The sequence below is a fragment of the Ailuropoda melanoleuca genome, chromosome 2 (assembly GCF_002007445.2).
Source record: "Ailuropoda melanoleuca isolate Jingjing chromosome 2, ASM200744v2, whole genome shotgun sequence".
Classification (NCBI taxonomy): Eukaryota; Metazoa; Chordata; class Mammalia; order Carnivora; family Ursidae; genus Ailuropoda; species Ailuropoda melanoleuca.
Window position 1 is genome coordinate 154,660,767 of NC_048219.1, and position 22,140 is coordinate 154,682,906.

Consider the following 22,140-nt stretch of genomic DNA (forward strand, 5'->3'; position numbering starts at 1 on the left):
ACTGAAGGTTCACAGATTCCATCTTTTTTAGCAGGATTTTCCTAAACATTCTGTATGTTTCTTTAGTGCTTGACCTTGCTGTTAACATCGTCCTTATCAGTTGACAAATGCAGAGAACGTGGACTTATTTTCTTCTCCCTAATGACTGATACAGTTGGGTATTCAGTATGTGCTCAATGAATATTTGTCTAATGAACTAAATTAATTTTCCGACTTTACATTCTTTAGAGCATAGGAGTATATTATGCCTATATATATGCCACTGCCTCAGTAAGAAGACTAAAATGAACAGGAAATTACTGCCCCAAGCTACTATGACAGTTTATAGCCTTTTCCTGGGGCATTAGAGTAAAACATTTGAAGAGACATCATTAAGGAAAGATTCTTAGGCATTTGGACTAATAAGCTAACGCATGTTAAGACATTTGGACTTTGTCCAGAGGGTGATATGATCAGATTACTTGTTAGACTGATCATGGCTGACTGCTGAAGTGTTGGTGAGGACATAAACTGGGAGAAGAAACAAAATGGGGTCTTTGTATTAAGAGGAATTGAATTTATTCTGATTTAACTTTATGACGATAAACTAAAGAAAGTGAAGGATTAAAAGTAAGGAAAGTGAGGGATTAATAATGCCACGTTTCTGCTTGAACGAAAATTGTAGTACTTAATTAAAATCACAAGACAAAGGGGAAAAAAAGGAAAAAGAAAATCACAGGCCAAGGATCTGATTTTGTATATTTTGAATTTAGATACCCAGAGGGAATAAAAGATGAATATCTAGGAAAACTCTTTTTGCAACATTTTGTAAATTAGCTCGAGACATTGCTAATCACTTCTTGGGGCTAGCTATAAAAAGAAAAATAAGTAGCAAAATGATTTTGAAAAAGTTTTAAGATTATGATAATGCTGGTTTCTATTTCATTAGATGACAAGTAGAAATATGTCGTAGCTTGGCTTGTTTGTTTTAGTTGGTTTTACTGTGTATGAAATATTTAAAGATGCCATGTTGCATTGACAGATTGAAGCATCTAGTCATATTGCAGTGCTAATAATGTTAGTTTCTTAAACTAATACTGTTGGGAAAAATCAAAGTTCTGGTAAAGAAATGATTGGCCTCACTTAATTTCATACACATCTTCAAATTTCATGTCAATATATAATAAATGGTGGCAAAATAAGATGAAATTGAGTATACTATGCTCATAATAAAATTTTAAGAATCATTCTTGGAAACAAGATTTTATATTTTAAAATAAAAAAATATTCAAAAAAACAACCCATAAGCATATTTCATTTTTTGCAAGAATATTTGCAAATGCTCTTTATGTGCAGAAATTTAATCATATCAGACATGGGACAATAGATCCACTTGAGAGTGCATGCCATTTTCTTGCAAGAAGAAAGATAGAAGTAGGCACAAGTTCATTCTTGTTTTTTGATGTGGGTATTTTAGTGCTCTTCTCTCTTCTGTCACATTGCATAAAATATTCTAGGCTGAAAACATTTCCTCAGTAAGACTGGATTTCAGTCAATCTGAGATAGAAATACAGACTGCGGATGTTAAATTGAATTAACTGCTTTAATTTACTTTAAGGAAAATATTTACTTTCCTATAATATTTAGGAATGGGATTTTTTTGGAATAATCTGTTTACTTATGTTACCTTGGGTGATTTCTTTCTTATTTATTTTCGTAAGACCAATATTTGCACAAAATAGAAAAGTTATCCTTAATGCTAAAAAAGAACTAATTTTTTCTCCCCTTTTCTCAGTTGTTCCCAACACAAAAAAGAAAAATGATCTAGTCAGTCACTTTGGAAATCATGACATAGTTTCATGGTTACCTTTTAGCTGTGTCATGTTTGATTTCTAAAGCTGGAGGGGTGTGGTAATGGAGCCTTTGCATTTTGAGGAAAGAGAAAATGAATTGTATCCTATATAAACCCTAAGATTCAGTAAACACTAAGAGAGTACCATGTGATTTAATAAATAATAGCATCACTGGGTAAATAAACTTTTTTACCTAAAGTTATAAAATATCCATATATGGCTTTAAAATAAACCATGCTCCTATTTTAATCCAGATTTTACAGTAGTCTGTTGTGGTAGGTGTTGTTGATGATCTGTCTGTAAACCCTTTCCTTTAGCATCTCCCAAACAAACTTATTTACTTGAATTATTACCTCAAGAGTTTGCCTCTGCGGCCACCTAAACGAAGATCATTCTTTCCTTTCTAAAGTTTTGTTACAACAGGAATAGCATGAACAAGTAGACAAACAGACTTCTAAAGAAAATTGTGGCTGAGAGGGAAAAACGTAGTGTTCAGAATATTCAGCTGGCTTAGATACAGAGAGGCAGAAAGAAAATATTTAAGATCTGTCTTCAGTCTATAATTTGAGAAAGTCAAAAATATAGATCTGGCTTTACCAACGGTCTGTATCAAAGTTATGGAGGGAAACAGAACAAAAGAGTAAGATACATTTTTGTATTTTTGCCAAAACAAAACAGAAAAAACAGTTGTTTTGGCAAGAAGACATATTATACTGTGAATATTTTTGCTAGTATTTGAAATTCATATCAGAGGTACATTTGAAGTGACCAAATTAAGGGAAGGCATAATTTGTGTTGCATCTGAAAAAGCTTTCTCCTTTCGTCTGTTGGAATAAAAAAATGTAAAAATCTTAATCAGCCACTATGTCTGTTCTCATATAGCATGAGAATGAATAGAAGGCTAAGTTACCTAAACGCTTCTCCATAGCAGTGGAAGTGAAATGAAAGTTAAAATAGGTCAGTGCTTTCTAAAATTGTTTCATCTTCTTAATCAGGGACAGAGTATGCGCTTGGTTGGTTTAATTAGCTGATAACTGAAGGAGATAGCTGGGGCTAGCTGTGCAGCCCGCAGGGGGAAGGGGTGTATTGTCAACCAGCCGTCACTGTGCTTTCATGGTAACAGATCCATGAGCTAAAACACTTAACTTATTATCTAGCAATTTTGGTATTTGACCTTATCTAGCAATCTGTTAATCTATCTTTTCAAAAAAACTGCACGCTTTACCACTGTTTTTTTATTAGATAACTTCTTGAACTTTCACAAGAAACATACTTAGAATTTTAGAATATGTACCATAAGCTCTGAATTAAAATACACATAAATGTAATTATTGGTTACTTCTACTCAGTCCAGTTTTAATATTATTTTTAGTTACATGTGATTCCCTCTGATATTCATAGGAGAGAAAGTGATTGAAGAACTCAGATGGCAACTGTATGATTGAAGCTATTCATTCAAAGTCAAGCGTCTGCATATTCTTTCAACTGTATTCAAGCACGTCCAGGTAAGAAAAAGTGATTGTTTATATGCACCACCATTTTGAAAAAAGATTTGAAACTATAAACAATGTTTTTATTTTGTACCAAATATTTAAAAAGATAGTTTTATTGCAGAATATGGTGAAATACATAAAAGCAAAATAAAATTAAAATCACAAATGAGCCTGTTTATCTAAAAAATGACCTCCTGGGATGCCTGTGTGGGTCAGTTGATTAAGTGTCTGACTCTTGATATCAGCTCAGGTCTTGATCTCAGCGTCGTGAGTTCAAGCCCCGAGTTGGGCTTCACACTAGACGTGGAGCCTACTTAAGCAAAAATAAAAACAAAAAGTTCTGTTATCATTTTGTTCTATATCATTTAATGTTTGTTGATTTCCCCCTTTAAACAAAGTTGAGATATGTATTCTTTGTTGAATTTCTTTATTATTTTTGTAACAAATCTATTTTTGTTCTGAGAATATGAATTGTTTCATATTTTTCTTTGTTAATATAAACATGATTTAAAAATATTTTTTAGATTGTGTTTATTATTCAGACAATATCTTTATAGATAGCTTGGTATGTATGTCACTCATTTTGCATTGGTAGTTACTAAAATTAGCATCACTGGCTCAGTGGCTATGATATTTCAAAGGCTTTTTATTATTTCTGAATTTACCCCCAGAAAGTAGTAATGAGTTAGTTTTTTACCATTTTTGAAAATGTTGATCCATGACTTAAAATGTTTTCATTCAAAGAAATTCCCAAACAAAACCTAGTTTATGTTGAAGGAAAAATTCAAAATTAAGTTAATATTCTAAAATTTACTTGTAAGTAGTACTATTCTCTACTCACGTATATTCAGCCAGTATGTCCCTTACATAACTACGTGTGAAAGAAAAGTGAATATTATATATGCATCATCTTTCTATACTGTCTAAAAATACATTATTTATAAATGATGAATATATTTTATTCAACTAGTATTTAGTGAAAATTTATTATTGTACTAAGCCCAAGCATTATGATTATTTGATTATTGTTGATGGTGGTGGTGATGGTAGACATAAAGGACAGGAAGATATAAAAGTATTTTCTTACCTCTTTTAATTTGCAATAAAATATGGCAAGATAAGAAACATATTTCAGTTCCTTAGGTAAAAGTAGAATGTGCTAGGTGCCAGGGACACTTCACAAATGAGAGACCAGTTGAGTCGTGCTTTTTAGAGTAGGTAGAACTTTGAATGGGTGAACATTTAAATGGAGGGCCAAGTTGGAGCAAAGATGCACAGCTGAGAAAGAAAGGGGTGTATTCAGGAAATAGGGAAAGATAAGGTAGATATATAGCAGGGTGATGGGAAATATGTTTTGTATCTGGATTTCTATACTTAGATATTTATATTTCATTCTTATACATTGAAGGAACAATTGCAAGGGAATGAGATAGTCTGTGCAGTCCTTTAAGAGGCTTAATATAGAAGTGATATGTGTGTTAGACTAAGGAAGGAAGAGCAAACGCAAAAGAAGGGAGAACAATTTGTAGACTTTTCCTTTGATTTTCATTAGCATTTGTTAAATACTTGCTGTTTGCCAGGTACTTGAAAAATTTAAGGAACTGTAGAAAAAAAGATGACGACAATCTTCATTCCTGAGGAGCTTGTAGTGTAGGGTATGAGACATGCATGACCAACAAAAGAATATAATACACTGTGAGAGCATAACAATGGAATCACATTTTTTTAAAAAAAATATTTTATTTATTTATTTTAAAGAGAGAGAGAGAGAGAGCATATGTGTGCCCATGAGTGGGGGGAGAGGGGGACGAGGAGAGGGAGAAGCAAACTCTGCGCTGAGCAGGGAGCCTGTTGCGGGGCTCGATCCCATGACCCTGGGATCATGACCTGAGCTGAAGGCAGAGCTTAATCAAGTGAGCCACCCAGGCACCCCCAATTGAATCATATTTTTAGACAGACTAGTCCGTAGCTAATTATGTTGAGATGCAGGTACTAGGTTATCAACTGGTAGGGTTTTCCTAGAAACGTCAAGTCTGATCAGGGTTACCCAGGAAGCAGTGTTTCTAAATGCTGGAAGAATTCAAACAAGAAGCAATGGAAATTTTATCTAGGGTGAGAGTAATGTAAATAAAAACCAAGACCATGGTGTAAGTGCTAGGAGGGTCTTTTACATTAGGCAAGAGGGGCGTGTTGATGGAATTAATAAAATGGGGAAAATACAGCAAAAGTGAGATTTTTTTTGTTGGTTAAAATTGTAGGTTTGGTTTTGAACACTGAGGATTTTCCTGTCCCCTCTCACTGTGTTTTCTTTATAGCTTTCATTGCAGTTCCTTATATGGAAATGAATATATTCATTTATTTATTATTAAAAGTGATTTGAGTTTCCTTAAAATGCAAGTAAAAGTACAATAAGGGTAAAAACAAGTTACGCCAAGCAAAGCATGAAATATGAAGTAAGATTAATAACCACTGTATATATAATTTAGCTTTAGCCTTTTCAGCAGCAGCAGAAGTGGATATACGTTCTTGCCATAAAAGCTTAGATAAATTTATTATAGGAGTCTTAGTGTAATGGACAGGAAAAGTGTCCTTACTACTTAGAGGTATCTTAAATTTTGTGTTGTTGAAAGGAAGGGAACTTTGATAATATATAGTTATAGGTAGGTCAGTCTGTGGAAGTTAAGAATTTAGCTTCTCCAGGAAGTCTTTTCTGACTTTTGGAATCTGGACCAGATCCTCCTTCTCTGTGCTATGTACCTTAACCCAGTTTACATTCCTTGGTCATACCATGCATTGTGTCTTGTCTATCATTCCCTGAGACTCAGATTCTTGAGGATTGGCTCATCATTTATCATTACAGATAGAAACTTAGATCTAAATAAAACCCACCACAATGTTAGTTTTATAGAGGATACTCTATAAATATTTCTTAAACGCTAAAGTGAATCATTTCCATGGCTTGTCTTAATTATTGTTGACCTAGCCTTGACATTTTTTTGAGCTCCATATTCGTTTTCTACTGCTGTATGGTAAATCACTTCAACACTTAGCAGCTTCAAACAGTGCCTCTGTAGTATCTTCTAGTTTCTGGACACAGTTTAGCTGGTGCTTCTGGCTCCAGGTCTCTCATGGTGCTGCTGTCACGCTGTCAGCTGGAGCTACAGTCATTTCAGAGCTCACCTGGGGCTGAAGAGTCCACTTCCAGACTCAGCCATGGGGGGCCTCTCTCGGTAGGGCTGCCGCAGGATATGGAAGCTAGTTTTCCCTGGAACAAGCAATCCAAGAGGGCGCAGAAGTAAGCACGACTATGGAAACAGCATTCCTTTACAACCAAATGTAGGAAGTGTCATTCCATGTGTAGTGAATTGAGTGATGGCCCCCAAAAACATATGTTCAAGTCCTACCCTGTGGTACTTGTGAATATGACATTTGGAAAGAGTCTTTGAAGAGGTAATTCAACTCAGGATCTTGAGAGCAAACATCCTGGATTAACTAGGTGAGCCCTAATACTCCAATGACTTGTGTCCTTATGGGAGGAGAAGACCCTGTGAAGACAGAGGCAAGGACTCATGTGATGCCACCACAAGTCAGGGACCACCTGGAGCCGCCAGAAACTGGAAGAGGCGGGGAACGAAATCCCTGTGAGCCTTTAGAGGCAGTGTAGCCTTTCTGACACCTTGATTTCAGTCCTGGCCTCCACAACAATGACAGAATAAATTTCTGTTGTTTTAAGTACTTTCGTAGGACAGCCAAAGGAAACTAAGATACCACCACTTCTGCAGTCGGTATTTTAGAAGTGAGTTGTAGGTCCAGCCCACATTCAAGGGCAGGGGATCATGAAAGGGCACCAATATCAGGAGGCAGAGATTTTTGGAAGCCATCTTAGAGGCTGCCTATTCCATCAGATTTCTAGATACCTCCATTTGTTTGGTGTATCTATGCAGATGGACCCAACTCAACAGGTCAGATTACACTATCTCCCGTTCTTTAAAGTATCCTACCTCTCTGATTAGAATTACTAGCCATTTGGATAGTCAAATTGGGAAACTTAGAGTCAGCTTGAATTCCTTTTTTATTAATGCCCATAACCTGTAATTGGTTAACCAGTCTTTTTCATTCTATTCCTTAACTTTTTCTGGCTTATCTCTCTTTGCAATCTCTCTTCTACTGATTACTGGCTTCTATTATTTCTTCAAAACTAGCCAAATAGCTGCTAAGCTGTCAGACTGTTTCTGAGTTTTTCCCCTTCAAACCTTTCCCTGCAAAGAGGCTTTTGAAAACCCAAATCGGATTATGCCGCTCCCTTTATGTAACATTCTCAGGAAATAGAAGACCCTTGCGATCTGGATCTTAACTTTATAAATTTCAAGCTTCATCTTTAATCATTCCTTAATGTAGATCAATGAAATTATATAAAATTGTCCAAATATATTGTGTTCTTTCATTTTTGCTTGCTTTTGTCTGGGGTTCTCTTCCTCCAGTAATCAAACAGGCTTGTTTTTGCAATGAGCAGAATGTCTAGTATCATGACCAGGACAGAATAGGTTTTCATCTGTGTAAACTAATGTTACAGAAGAAAGAGTTGAAGACAGAAGAAGCCTAATACCGATAAAATGACTAACCTTACAGATTAGCCTAAGATGGAAACAAATGAAAGAGAAAAGGAAATGATGAACTCATGTGCAAGACTGGGAACTTTAGGGGTCAGTGAGGGCGAATGCCTGTTCAAAGTAAATCTGCGGAAGTAGAAAGTCAAGAATNGAGGAGCCTGACGTGGGGCTTGATCCCATAACGCCGGGATCACGCCCTGAGCTGAAGGCAGACGCTTAACCACTGTGCCACCCAGGCGCCCCGAAAGTTTAGTTTTTGAGATCATAAATGAACCTTAGATTCAACTGTAAGTATAATGTGGTTTTAAGCTTTTAGGCGTATTAAGGGACACATCCTCATGGACATTACAATCTATTAGGCAGAAAGTCGAGAAATAGAATGGAGTGTTTCAAGATAGTGAGGAGTAGAATAAAGATGACAGAAATATAATGCAATGTTAAGAAAGTATCAGAAAAGAACTAGAAGTATAATTTCTTCTGCCCGTTTCTGTTGTAATAAGACTAAAGCACTCTTGTCTGAAGAGAGTCTCTAGGGAGATCCTTCAGTGGAGAGCTCATTCAAATCCTATTCAGGAGATGTATTATGCTTTATCAGGACTCAAATACAAAAGAAAATAACCTTTAAGCCATTGAAGAAATTGAAGAAAACCATTTTGCTGCAACTGACCTTTGGCTGTACATTTAAAATTTATGTTCAGTATATCTATATATGCAAGTGATACTTCTCCAATAATTAATGATGTTCACATTAATCTTTATCCATATAATAACATTAGTTTTCATTTAATGAAGAGATTTAAAGGAAGAAATGTTCTGTACATTTATGTAATACGTAATTGGAAGAAATGTTCTGTACATTTATGTAATACGTAATTGTAATGAATGACTTCTTTAATTAATTGCTATTTGAATGAAGTAGTGAAACCTAGCAAAGTGGTTGTTTATCAGATACGTTGGTCTCTATGTTACAAAGTGGTGAACTATGGGCCTTTTAATGTAAACTAATAATTCCTGTTTTAAGGGCATCATATATTATACCAAAGCCTTTACTTGTTTAGAGGTTAGTATTTTTTATAAAATGTTTTAATTTGCTTTTTAGAGCATGATTTACATTGAGAAAATCTAGTTCAGTGAAAAATAAAAATTTTTAAAAGGGTAATTTTTATATGTAAAGATAGAAATAAGTGAGGGAGAAGAATAGGCTTTATATTAATATGAGCAAAGCTTGAAGAAGTGGAAATGGCTATCCCAGAGAAGGAAATTGGCAAATCACGAATTATAAATTGCACAGTTAAGTCAGTGAGGTGGCTCGGCATCTAGACTGGAACCTTTTTTTTTTTTTTAAAGATTTTATTTATTTATTTGACAGAGACAGAGACAGCCAGCGAGAGAGGGAACACAAGCAGGGGGAGTGGGAGAAGAAGAAGCAGGCTCACAGCGGAGGAGCCTGATGTGGGGCTCGATCCCATAACGCCGGGATCACGCCCTGAGCCGAAGGCAGATGCTTAACCGCTGTGCCACCCAGGCGCCCCTAGACTGGAACCTTTTTGATCAGGTGACCATCCGTGAAAGAACAGCGATTCATCCAAGCAATCTGTACTTCCTAGTAATCACATCTGCATTTGAAGAGTCTCTCTCTGGCAATTACTGTTCTTAGATGGCAAGTAACAGAAAACTAGTTCTGGGTACTTTAAGCAAAAAAGGCGGTCTGCTGAAAGGATGGAAGTTAGTTCAGAGAATCAGGAGGTAATCAGCTGAAGCAGTTTTCAGCAAAGAGAGGAGTTATGACTGCTCCAGGGGGCCTAGAAAGCAGGAGGTGGGGGGAGACCCAAGGGGACTGCCATGCAGCAAAATCTGGACCAATCGTGTGTTGCAGTGCTGTTCCTCCCACATTCACGAAGGGAGTCTGCATGGCTGAGTTTGAATTATTTGCCCTCTGCCAGCAATGAGGGCACTTGATTAACAATTCTCTGGATACTGTGTACTCAGGAGAGGATGGGTTCCCAAAAGGAGCTTCGAAGTTTTGAGACCAGGATGGGGAATAGATATGGGGCAGTAAAGGCAATAGATATTTGCTAAAACCCTCTTCAGAGCTGCCATTTGAAAGCCAGCAAACTCCAATGGCAATAATACCTCAAATAATAAAGATTTTGCAAGGAAAATTAACATAGATTAAAGAATAGTGTTACTCAGGTTTCAGTAGATACCTACTATTATGAGAAATTTATTTATTCTTTCTTTCATGCATATGTTTATTAGTTGCTTGTCATCTGTCAGTTGCTGTACTTAGCAGTGAACATGAAATTGTGGAAGAATTAGTCCTTGCTTCGCATGGAGTTTAGGGTCTGGAGAGAATTGAAATACAACGATTCATGTATTGCAGTAATTTTAAGATAAGAGGTGGTTGAGTTTCCTGGGGCTACTCTAACAAAGAACCACAAACTGGGGAGCTTAAAACTACAAAAATTCTAGAGACTAGAAGTCTGAGATCAAAGTGTCAGTAGGGTCACATTCCCTCCAAAGAATCTCGAGAAGGATCCTTCTTTGTTTCTTCTAGCTTCTGATGGCCCCTGGTGTTCCCGGACTCGTGGCAGCATAATAAATTCTAGCTCCATCTTCTTCACATGGCCTTCCTCGCTGTGTGTCTCTAGGTGGGTCTGCTCCTTTCCTCTTCTTATAAATGTACCAGTCATTGGATTTAGGGTCCATCCTAAATCCAGAATGATTTTATCTCTGATTACGTCTGTAAAGATCCTATTTCCAAATAAGGTCAATGCTGAAGTTTGGCGTGAACATGAATTTTGTAGACATGCTATTTTACCCAGTATCGCAGGGTACAGGGTGCTGTTCCTGGCAGAGTCCCTGAGCCTATACTTGGGGTATGCTGGGCTACTTAAAGGAAATAACAATGTCTCAACTAAGGGTGAATGTTCAGTCTCAAGGATGGGGGTGTTTGGTGGGCCCTGCAAACATTTATGAAGAAGCATAGTTCATCAGGGGAACTGAAGGCAGTTCAGTCCAGCTGGAGCAAAAACTACCCAGGGCTGGAGGAGGTGTGGAGAGGAGAGACGATGGTGAGGAGGTTAATGAGACACTTGGAAAGGGAGCATGTAGGGACTCTGACATTATCCTGAATGTTAGTGGGGTACCACCAGAGGGAATGAAGCAGGTGAACGGCCACGTGAGGTTTCTGTTACACGGACACTCTTTGGGATACAGAGTAGAGATGAGAAGTGTTTGAGCAGTGCTGAAGAAAGAAAAACTCGCTAGGCAGCTGCAGTAATCTCGGTTTGAAATAACAGAGGCTTGGCGAGGGAGATGCTGGTGGAAATGAAGGAAAAGAAATGTAATTCTGGTATGTTGAGAAGTGGGATTGATTTCTTGTGAGTTATAGACAAAGGATGATAAGAGGAATCAACTATGATGGCCCAGGGTGTTAGCTTCTGAGACTATGGATGATGGTTGTAGGTGCTGAGATTGGAAATGTGAGAGAGAGACAGGGGGACAGAGATGGATGGACACAGAGACAGAGACTTGGGAACAAAATAGTGGATTCAGTTTGTATATTTTCACTTTTGATTGCTGTGGTGCTTCTGAATGAGAATGTTCAAGAAGCAATTTTCTATATGGGACAGGTGCTGTTGAGTAAAGAAATAGCATATAAATGGTACCTGAAATTGTTGAGTATATCTGAAAAGATTTTTTTATATTATTACTATATCCAACTAAAGAATATTATGCAGAGTGAAAGAATGATATTTAGAAATAATATTTATTTGGTATTTGTGGCAACATGGATGGACCTGGAGAGCATTACGTTAAGTGAAATAAGATAGAGAAAGACAAATACCTTATGATTTCACTTGTATGTGGAATCTTAAAAGCAAAACAAATGAACAAATAAAACAGAAACAGATGCATAAACACAGAGAACAAACTGGTGGTTGCTAGAGGGGAGCGGAATATGGGTCGTGGGCAAAGTAATTGAAGGGGATTAAGAAGTACAAACTTCAAATCACATGGATATAAGGACAGAATGGGGAATATAGTCAATAGTACTGTAATAACTTTGTATGGTGACAGATGGTAACTATGCTTATTATGGTGAGCTTTTCATAATGTATATAAATGTCAAATCACAATGTTGTACATCTGAAAGTAATATAGTATTGAGTTATACTTCCATTAAAAAAAGAATATTTAATGGCATAGGGAAAAACCATTATAAAATGCAAACAGAACAAAATGAAAAGGACAAAATTGGGACACACAGCTGTATCTATAGTAAAATCTCAACACTATGTATCTGGCTATCTTTAATATGAAGTACTCAAAGTAGATGGGTTTCAGTGTTAGCAGTGGCTCTTTCTGGGTGACTTTAATTTTTTTTAAATTTTAAACTTATTTTTAACATATAGTGTGCTTAATGAACATATACCGCTTTTATAATCAGGAAAAAAATCTGTTTTTTAGGTAAATTTTAGCACATAAAATGTACCCACAATAGAATTTTTATAGGATAGTATTTCTAAAAATAAGTATTTGATTTCAAGGATTGGGTATCTTTTGACTTAGGAGGAAGAAGAGTGGTGAGTGAGTAAAGATTTATACTACCTGAACCAGGTATTCCATAAAATACCTTGAAATATATATGGGGGTATGGATTCTATATACTCAGCTTGGTTAAGTAGCCATTTGATAAATTGGGGGAGAAATTACTACTTTTGAACAAAAAAGTAGACAAAAATTGCACATTGAGAGCATTTTTCACTTGATTTTGAAAACATATGAGTGAAGAGCAATTTAATAAAACATAGAAATAGATCCTTTTATGTAAGTTGTCATCAGTAATCCCAGGTTAGGGGAGCCTGGGTGGCTCAGTCATTGGGCGTCTGCCTTCGGCTCAGGGCGTGATCCCAGGGTCCTGGGATCGAGCCCCACATCAGGCTCCTCCGCTATGAGCCTGCTTCTTCCTCTCCCACTCCCCCTGCTTGTGTTCTGTCTCTCTCTGGCTGTCTGTCAAATAATAAATAAAATCTTAAAAAAAAAAAAAAGAAGTAATCCCAGGTTACCTTATGTAAGGTGATTAGACAACATTTCTGTGCAGATTTTACTAATTTCTGTAAGACTGAAGTGGTATTTAGATTTCTGGAATGCAAAGTTAGAGCTTTAATATTAAATCCACTTTATTATATCCGAAGGTCGTGCTGTGAGAATGGAACATATTTGCATGTTCTTTTTTTTCCCCCCACCCAGTTTCAGAATATTAAACAACTATTCCATTAACACATCCTGGATGATATGAAGATGCAATTAAAACTCTCAAGCCATCTTTAGGCTATTTACTTTTTTGGAGTTACCAAGAGAGAAGACAGGGTAATTATTGTCGCATAATAATTTTAATAAAAGGCTGAATGCTGGCTAGTACCTGCAAAAAGGAAAATTATTTTGACATTTATGTGGGAAGTGTTCTTTTCTTTCAAATTTTGATAATTGCTTAAATAGCATTGTTTGCCTTGACTCATCAATACAATTATTTGCTAATTCTAACCTGGGATGAAATATAAAAATTTTGCTGTTTAAGGACTGTTCAAAATTCAATTACACTTTGACTTGTTAATGACTAGAAATTAAGCAGACCCTCTTTCTTTAAAAATAGTTTTGAAGCGAAGTAAGTCAATCAGAGAAAGACAATTATCGCATGATCTCACTGGTATGTGGAATTTGAGAAACAAGGCAGAGGATCATAGGGAAAGAGAGGAAAACAATGAAACAAGATGAAACCAGAGAGGGAGACAAACCATAAGAGACTCTTAATCTCAGGAAACAAATTGAGGGTTGCTGGAGTGGAGGGGGGTGGGAGAAATGGGGTGGCTGGGTGATGGACATTGGGGGGTATGTGTTGTGGGGAACACTGTGTATTGTGTAAGACTGATGAATCACAGAACTGTACCCCTGAAACAAATAATACATTATATATTAATAATAAAAAAATAAATTAAAAAAAACCAACAAATAAAAATAGTTTTGAATATACTTCATAATAGATATAGTATTATCTTGTATATAGATAATAGATATACTATATCTATTCTTGTATATAGATAGAGATATACTATTATCTGAGTTTGTAAGTTTCTTGGTTAATTATTTTATAAGAAAATATAGATAACAATAATTATAATGGAAAAGGGATATAAATACATTTTATTCATTTCAGTGGGATTTTGACTTTTTCAAAGCAAGTTAATATCCTTTATATTATTTAGTTAGATTATCCCAAGAATATTTTAGATGATATGTCCTATGAAAAATTTGACTCAGTTGATAGTGTAGGCCTGGAATTCTACTAGACAGCATGTCTGCTTGGAATTTATAGGCCTTTTCCCCCTCCTTCTTAAGTGGAGTTTTCTAAATTCCTGAGTTATCAAAAATCTGCCACAGGATTCTTATCAACATTAATACTAATAATAAAGGGGAACACATAGATATTATATAGTCTGTGTCAGGCACTATTATAAGCTGTCTATACAATTGAACACATTTAATCCTCATATGGAAGTTTTTAGGTAAAGAACTCAGTGTGCAGATTGGAAAGTTTAGGCACAAAGATATAAAGTAAACTCTCCCAAGGTCAAAGATGGGATTACAACCCAAGTAGAATCCTTGTTTTACCCACTCTACTCTACTCAAGAAAAAGACATGTATAAACATAAGAGATAATCCAAAAATACCAAACCACCTAGTCAGTATTCCCTTGTTATCTTGTGAGACAGTCTGACATTCAGCTCTATGCTAGACACGTTACATATTTCATCTTCTCCCACACTTTTATATCTCCCACCCTCCTTATAATTCATTCATTTCAAATCCCTTAACTGTATTCTTCTACCTAATACTCAGTTTTGTGGTTTTATTTACATGTTTTCCAGTATGTATCATTATAAAAAGATTCCCAAATAGACCTATTATTTTGTTTAATTAGAAAGTATGAAAATAGCATTTTGAGATAGTTTTTGCCCTAAGTTGACACTAATGCAAATGGCAATGGTAAGTTTTCAGGGTAATGAGATTATTAAAAGAGCTTTTGATACCCCCTTTTATCATTTAAACCTATACTTGACATTAAATTATATTTTGAGAAGAAAATTATAGATTTTGTATTCCTATGATAAACCAAGCACGCATAGTAATGTCCCACTTACAACCTCCAATTCCTGGATAGAATAGAAAATGAATATATATAATTCAGTTCAGAACTATGCTGGAAAATAGTCAGAGAACCCTCAGTAAGCCAAAAAGTATGAGAAATTTAGAAGAGGATACAATGTCCGATTCGATACATCAGATTTGAAAACAGCAGCTCTAGCTCTGCACAATGGAGGACTGCTGAGCAGAGGTGGGTGTGACACCAGAAATGCTCCATCCTCAGAAATGGCAGGTTCCAGATTCTTGCAGAAGCCAAGAGTCCAGGGATAAGTAACTGGTTGCTTTGTTGGGATATAGCGGAGGACCCATCAGGTATTCACACATGCAGACCCCCTGGTATCTCCTGTGGCCCAGGCAGTGAGGATGTGAGTGTGGATTGGAGAAAACCCGTGAAGTGGTCAGGGGATGAGCAGATGAGCATGGGGGAACTCAGCTGTCAGAACTGCCTTTTCCTCAATGTGGGGCACCATCCCCCCACTCTCACTGAAAATGGACTGTAGCACTGACCTCACAGTACTGTAAGCAGAGTGCGATTAATACAAAACAGCAGAGGGGTGGGAGAGATATTCCTTGAATGGAGGAAAGTCAAGCAGAAATCAAGTGAACGAAAAACCTTGATCATAGTCCTTTAACATTTCAACTAGGCCAAAACATAAATGAGAACTATTTGAACCTAAAATTCTACTGTATATTTAAAACGTGAGATATAATGTTCATGATCAGGAATGAAGATGGAGAACAAAGGTCATTACATAGTTTTAAAACAAAATGAGTTACTTTTTGAGAATGCTCTTATTTTATTTTGTGTGATTCTTTCCAAAATTACTATGTTTAATTTTTATATTATAACGTGGCCAAATATTTCAATGCTAAAATTGTAGGAAAGGTTGAAATGTCAAACGGTGTAATAACCAAAGTTTTAGTAAGTTATTATCTGGTAAGTGTTAATAGCAGGGAGGAGAGGTTTTTGCCTGTATAGAACTTGAGTGCATCACAATTTATTCTCACTTCTGAGAGATAATGTAAACAATTTTGAAGAGAATAAGCTCTGATAAAAAAAGTAAAGAATTTGTATATACCTTAAAATTATGTTACTTGTCAAGTATATCTCAAATATGGGTTAAAAAAGTGTTTGAATGCTAAGGAGTAAAGAATGTACCTTTTCTTTATACCCCATTCCTCATTTCAGAAATAAACTGAATCCAGTTTAAAAAGTAGCTTTTATAAGGACCAGATATTTATTATGGAAATAGAGAGCTGTATGCATGTGTCTGTCTATGTAGTAAGGCATAATGACTTTTTCTACCTCCTGAGCTTTCAAAGTTTCCAAATAGTAGCATTGTTATTATTTCAAGATTGAATTATAGATTCTTATTTTTTTTTAACACTGACTTGTTTCTTTCAGGTGCCAAACCTAGATACAGTGTTATTTGGCTATTTAACATATTCTTCCCAACTGGTCAGACTCTTAGTATTTCATTGCAAACAGCCCTTTAAGTCTGTGTGGAGGAGGTGTTAGGCAGTTTTTTCCCCCTATGATACTGAGGAAACACAATCTTTTGGATTCCTTTATTCTTTCCAGTTTGCAGAATTGTTAGTTCATCCATGTTTTTGGTAGTACAGAATCGAGCTGCTTCAGTGGCAGGCGGATATGATGGATTGGTATGGTATGTATTACTTAACATCGATCTTAAAACTTCACTTACGTCGTGCCTGCTTTTTCCCTGGTACTGGTGTAATTGGTGCTTTCGTATGTTGTATCCAGTAACTCATTTTCTTCTTAAAAATAACTCACTATATAAGAAACTTAATCATTCTTCTCATTGTGCAGATGAGGAAACTGAGGTCTAGAATAATTTAGTGGCTTGCCCCCAGGCATTCAGCAAACGGAGCACTGAAGACACTGTTCAACTCGGGGACTTCTGACTTAATATTGGTCATTTTTGCCATGTATTCATTTTTTCACAGTACTTCTTCATAAACATTATTAATAATGCATATTGCTGGTATTTTCAGGAGTAATATGAGATACCTAAGAATGCAGTTGATGATCTGGCTTCTTACACTTGGCCTTGAATCTCCTGCTTCAAGCCCTTAAGTAGACTGTAGATGTGTTATTCCAGCCTCCCTCGGCGGGTGCGAGTGACTGGCATTGTTGCTTTCCCTGTGCACCTGTGCTACCTAGTCCTGCTCTGAGATTACGTCCATTTGTTAGTTGGCTTATCCATTCTGCGAACACTGAGCAACCACCATGTGCCTGGCAATGTGAGTTCTGAGGGACTGTGAGTTCAGTAGGAAACAAAATAGAGAAAACCCGGTGCCTTTCTGGGGCTTCTTTCCAGTGTGAGGGCATTTATTTACTGCCTCTTCCTCCTCAGTTTCCATGACCTAGAATTAAGGAACTTCTTTAAAATAGAACCTTTGAGGTCAGTTTTTTGCATTTTTTTTTAAAGACTCTATTTATTACAAAAGAGGGAGAGAGAGCACATGGGGAGAGAGAGCACATGTGGATAGAGGGGCCGAAGCAGAGGGAGAGAATCTCAAGCCGACTCCACACTGAGTGCGGAGCCCAAAATGGGGCTCGATCTTAACAACGCATGGGATCACAACCTGAGCCGAAATGAAGAGTTGGACAGTTAACAGACTGAGCCATCCAGGCAGTGGGTGGCTAATTATGCAAAAAAATATTTTAAAAATATTTTGAAAATATTTTAAAAATAAAATCATAGTGGAAAATGAAATGAAATCATTAAGTAACTGTGCAATTACTGTTCTCAGGAAAATCTGAATGACCTGTAGAAATTGTTGGCTTTCAGGCAGTGCTGCCGTTCTATAGCTTGAAATTCCCATTCAAGTACAGAAGAATGTATTCAGGACAAGACCCACAGAGGTGTCCTTGGACAATGTTTGGAAGCGTCCTCCTCTAACTGTGCTGTGGATTTAACAATCAGTACCTTCTCACTTCCACCCACAGAAAGGGCAGCTAGGCCATTTTCTCTGTCTGGGTTGGTGTTCAACTCCATCCATTACTTCAGATGCTTACTCATCTTCCTGTATGCCTCAAAGTTTCACACATCTCCATTCCTGCTCATTGTGGGTTGGTCATCTCATGTTGCCAGAACACTTAAAATTAAGGATGTCTACTAAATTTGAGCAGATATATCTGCTTTTTAGTGCCTTTTTAGAGTTCACTTTGGTTATCATTTATCTTTCCTTTGCATTGATTCTGTATTGCTGGGACAGGATTTATGTAAGTTTTATAAGAAAATGATGATTTGGCAAAACCTAATTAAACATTACATTATTCCTTTTCATCTTTAATAATATTTTATAACAGTTCCCTGTTTTTACTGATGATTAATACAGTTCTACATTTAAATTTAAAAGCATTGCTTCTTTCACCCTTCATTTGAAATCTTTGGATAGGTTTCCAATCATCTGTCAGTTTTTAGGAAAGGCTTGGGCTCCTTAAACAGTAACTTTGATTTAATAATCTCAAGCTATATCAAGTCAGGTAAGGCATCTCTTCTTTGTTGGAAGACCTATATTTGTTTCCTAGAACTCTCTCCATTCTTCCAGATCCACCTGGGAATCACACTGCTGCTAAAACCATAATTCTGCTATTATTTTGCCTGCCTTCCCACCCCCTTACTTTCAGACATCAAATTTTGTCCATTAAACCTTTTAAATATAGTGTATTCACTTCCCTTCATTCTCAGAGACAAGCTTTATTTCCCTATCATTGTCTTTTGCGAGCACTATATGCAGTAACAGCTTTTTAACTCTTTTTCTAGTATCCACCTCAAAACTATGCATATATTAATACATCAGTTTACTTGCAGATTTACTGTGTCCCAGCCAATTTTAGTTGCTCTCATTGCAAGGCTTACCTTGCCCAGTAGGTTTCTTCATGCTCTCATCTCTTCTTCAGTTGCATCTATTGTCCCTTCTTCTGTTTTTCTCTACTTTTCATTCTTACTGGTCTATTTTCAGTTCTTCAAATGCCATGTATTCATACCTTCAAGTCTTTATACACCATGTTTCTTCTTCTCGGTAAACTACCTATATTTTTCAAGTTGTAGCTTAAACATTATTTCCTTAGAAAAGGGCCCCCTTTTTTTTTTATACTAGTTAAGGTTCTCTTACAACATGCCACCATAGCACTCTTTTTAAAAAAGCTTCTCCTTCTAGAGGTGCTTGGGTGGCTCAGTGGGTTAAGTGGCTGCCTTCAGCTCAGGTCATGATCCCAGCAACCTGGGATCAAGCCCCACATTGGGTTCCCTGCTCAGTGGGGAGTCTCTCCTTCTCCCTCTCCTCCCCCTGCTCATGCTCTCTCTCTCTCTCTCTCAAATAAATAAAATTTTCAAAAAAAATTTCTCAGAATAAGTACAGTTATATTTTCCCCAGTATCTGTCTTTCCTGACAGTGTGCAAGCAACATCAGGGCACAAGTTACTTCTGTCTTGTTCACTCATACTGTATAATATCATCTGCAGTATAAATTTTCAGTAATATATTTTTCTAAGATTTATTTATTTTAGAGAGAGAGCGTGAGTGGGGGGGGGCAGAAGGAGATGGAGAGAAGCAGACTCCCTCCTGAGCGCAGAGCCCTTCTCTGGACTTGATCTCACAACCCTGAGATCAAGACCCTAAGGTCATAATCTAGGGTCATGATCTGAGCTGAAAGCAAGAGACGGACACTTAACTGACTGAGCCTCCCAGGCGCCCTAGTAAATATTGTTTAAATAAGGAACTGAATGAAAGATACCTTGGGGCACCTGAGTGACTCAGTCTGTTAAACATCAGGTCCTGATCTCAACTCAGGTCTTGATCTCAGGGTCGTGAGTTCAAGCCCCATGTTGGGCTCCATGCTGGGCATGAAGCCTACTTAAAAATGAAGGAAAGAAAGAAACCTTGTTACTACTTTTAAAGATAGGTTATTTTTTTGAGAGAAACAAGTTTATCCTTCTTATCTATGTTTTGGACTTTGAAATTCTCTGACGTTATCTCTAAATAAAAGAAATGCATAGTTTAAAAATCTATACCTTCACCATATGCACTAATTATGACTAAGTGTTAAAATAACTCTGAGAGGGGTAAATGGTTTATACAAATGGGTTATTGTATTTGTTGAGAGATGTTCCTATTTCAATTTGCTTATAAAACATGAAATTTATTTTAATGCATTATATACATTATATAAACACTGTGTTAGTGTTGTTTTCTAAGAAAACCTAGTTATTGATTTTTATATGCTTCTCGTTGGTGACCAGCTTTTGTTACATCTACTAAAATCTTTGTTATTTTCTTTGCAGAGAAGCTGAATGAATGTATATTTTTAATTGAAATATTGACTGCGGCTATGACACCATTAGACAAATCATTTTTATGACTTATTAATATGACTCTAGCCAGTAGGCACTTATTCTAAATTATGACACTTCAGCAGTCTTCAATGGAAAAATAATAATTTGTGTGTTTTTTTAGAGCTCAATTTAGCAAGAACTACATGAAGGATTTGAAAGATAAGATGCTTGCCCTCCCAGAGCGTTCAAAAGAATGCTGAAGCTTCAAAGGCTAAATATGTCAGTAGCTTGGCAATTCCTCTGAGAACTCAACACTATTAATCATTAAAGGGAGTTTTTATAATATGTCAGGGACTTCTAATTTTGTTCTATTCCAAAATAATATTTGTGACAGGAAGGTGATTTCGATTGCTGCGTTATTGAATATATGTAAATTTTTAAATCACACAATGACAGTAATAGTTCTGGTCTTTTCAAAAACACAAACTTTATATAATTAGAGTAATTTATAATTTCTTAAGTGGAATTAATTTGCATGACTGTTTTTATAATTATGAACAGGATTAACAGTGAACGGGTGGTGTCTTAGGGCCTCCTTCAACTACTTTGTAACAAACTATAATTTTTGGTTTTATGGAATAATATTGTATCCAGAGTAAATATGTTACCAGGTGGGATAAGTCTCCAGATGTTCAATTGCAATGTTTAAAGATGACTTTTAACAGTACTTAAGAACTTAGACAAAGTTCCCTTGTTTCACTTTGCAGTCCCGGAATTACTTTACAAGTAACTAAAATTCCTTGCTGTAGGTGAATGTGATCCTGAGAATTTTCTCCATGTAGTCCTCTGGAGCCTTAAATAGAATAAACAGTAAATCTAAGGAAATCAAGAGTGCANTTTTTTTTTTTTTTTTTTTTTAAGATTCTAGCGTGGAGGCTACTAAGGTTTCTCTATCTCAGGGCTAGCTAGAATGATGTTTCATAAAATCTATTTCATCTAAGTAATAAAGCAACTTCATCTCAGAAAATGATAGGGAGATATATATATATATATATATATATATATATATATATATTATATATATATATATATATCCGCCTGTGAAATGTAGCCCAGATACTGAAAAGTTTAATGATAATTCCTGAGAGTTGGCTTTTTTGAAGAGTCCCATGATAATTTGTAGAATGTGACACTTACTCTGCTGTCCTAGCAAATTTCAAAGAGAAGTTTGGATGAAATGTTGACATCTGTCCAAATCCTTTGTCAATTTAGAACAAATCAGAGAAGAAGGTGTGTGCATTTGGGGAAGGCAAGAGTGGAAGAATGTGGAACAGGCCCTTAGAAGAGATGGCGATGCATATGGGTGAATTAAAGCTGCAGCCGATTCCAGCTTTCTGATTGACAGTCCAGCTCTTCTTTCACAAGAGACTCACCCCTCTCAGTTAAAAGTCATTACTGTGGTTTTGCAGAGTGAGGAAACTAAACCAAGATGCCCCAGTGCTCTTACAGGAACATTTTTGATTTACAGAGCCCCCTCCCTTTCAAGGAATCGTTTATCCATTCTGTAACTAGTTAATAACTAATAATAGTTAATAATGAAAAAGGAAGGAAAGTATAATCATTTAGAATAATGTGGGAAATATACTTTAAAATTTGTTTGCAGGGGAGCCTCGGTGGCTCCGTCAGGCAAC

At 36.3% G+C, this 22,140-nt stretch overlaps 1 protein-coding gene across 10 annotated transcripts in view; it reads left to right on the plus strand.

Annotated features, from left to right (window-relative positions):
• GULP1 (GULP PTB domain containing engulfment adaptor 1) overlaps positions 1-22,140 on the plus strand; it is a 260,185-nt gene that overhangs the window by 91,690 nt on the left and 146,355 nt on the right. For 9 of the 10 annotated variants that reach the window (XM_034654837.1, XM_019799061.2, XM_034654835.1 and 6 more), the window contains one exon: positions 3,234-3,337. The gene's annotated coding sequence lies outside the window, so the exon portion shown is untranslated. Of the gene's footprint in view, positions 1-3,233; positions 3,338-10,492; positions 10,587-22,140 lie in introns of all 10 variants that reach the window. The other variant, XM_034654833.1, reaches the window with a different exon arrangement.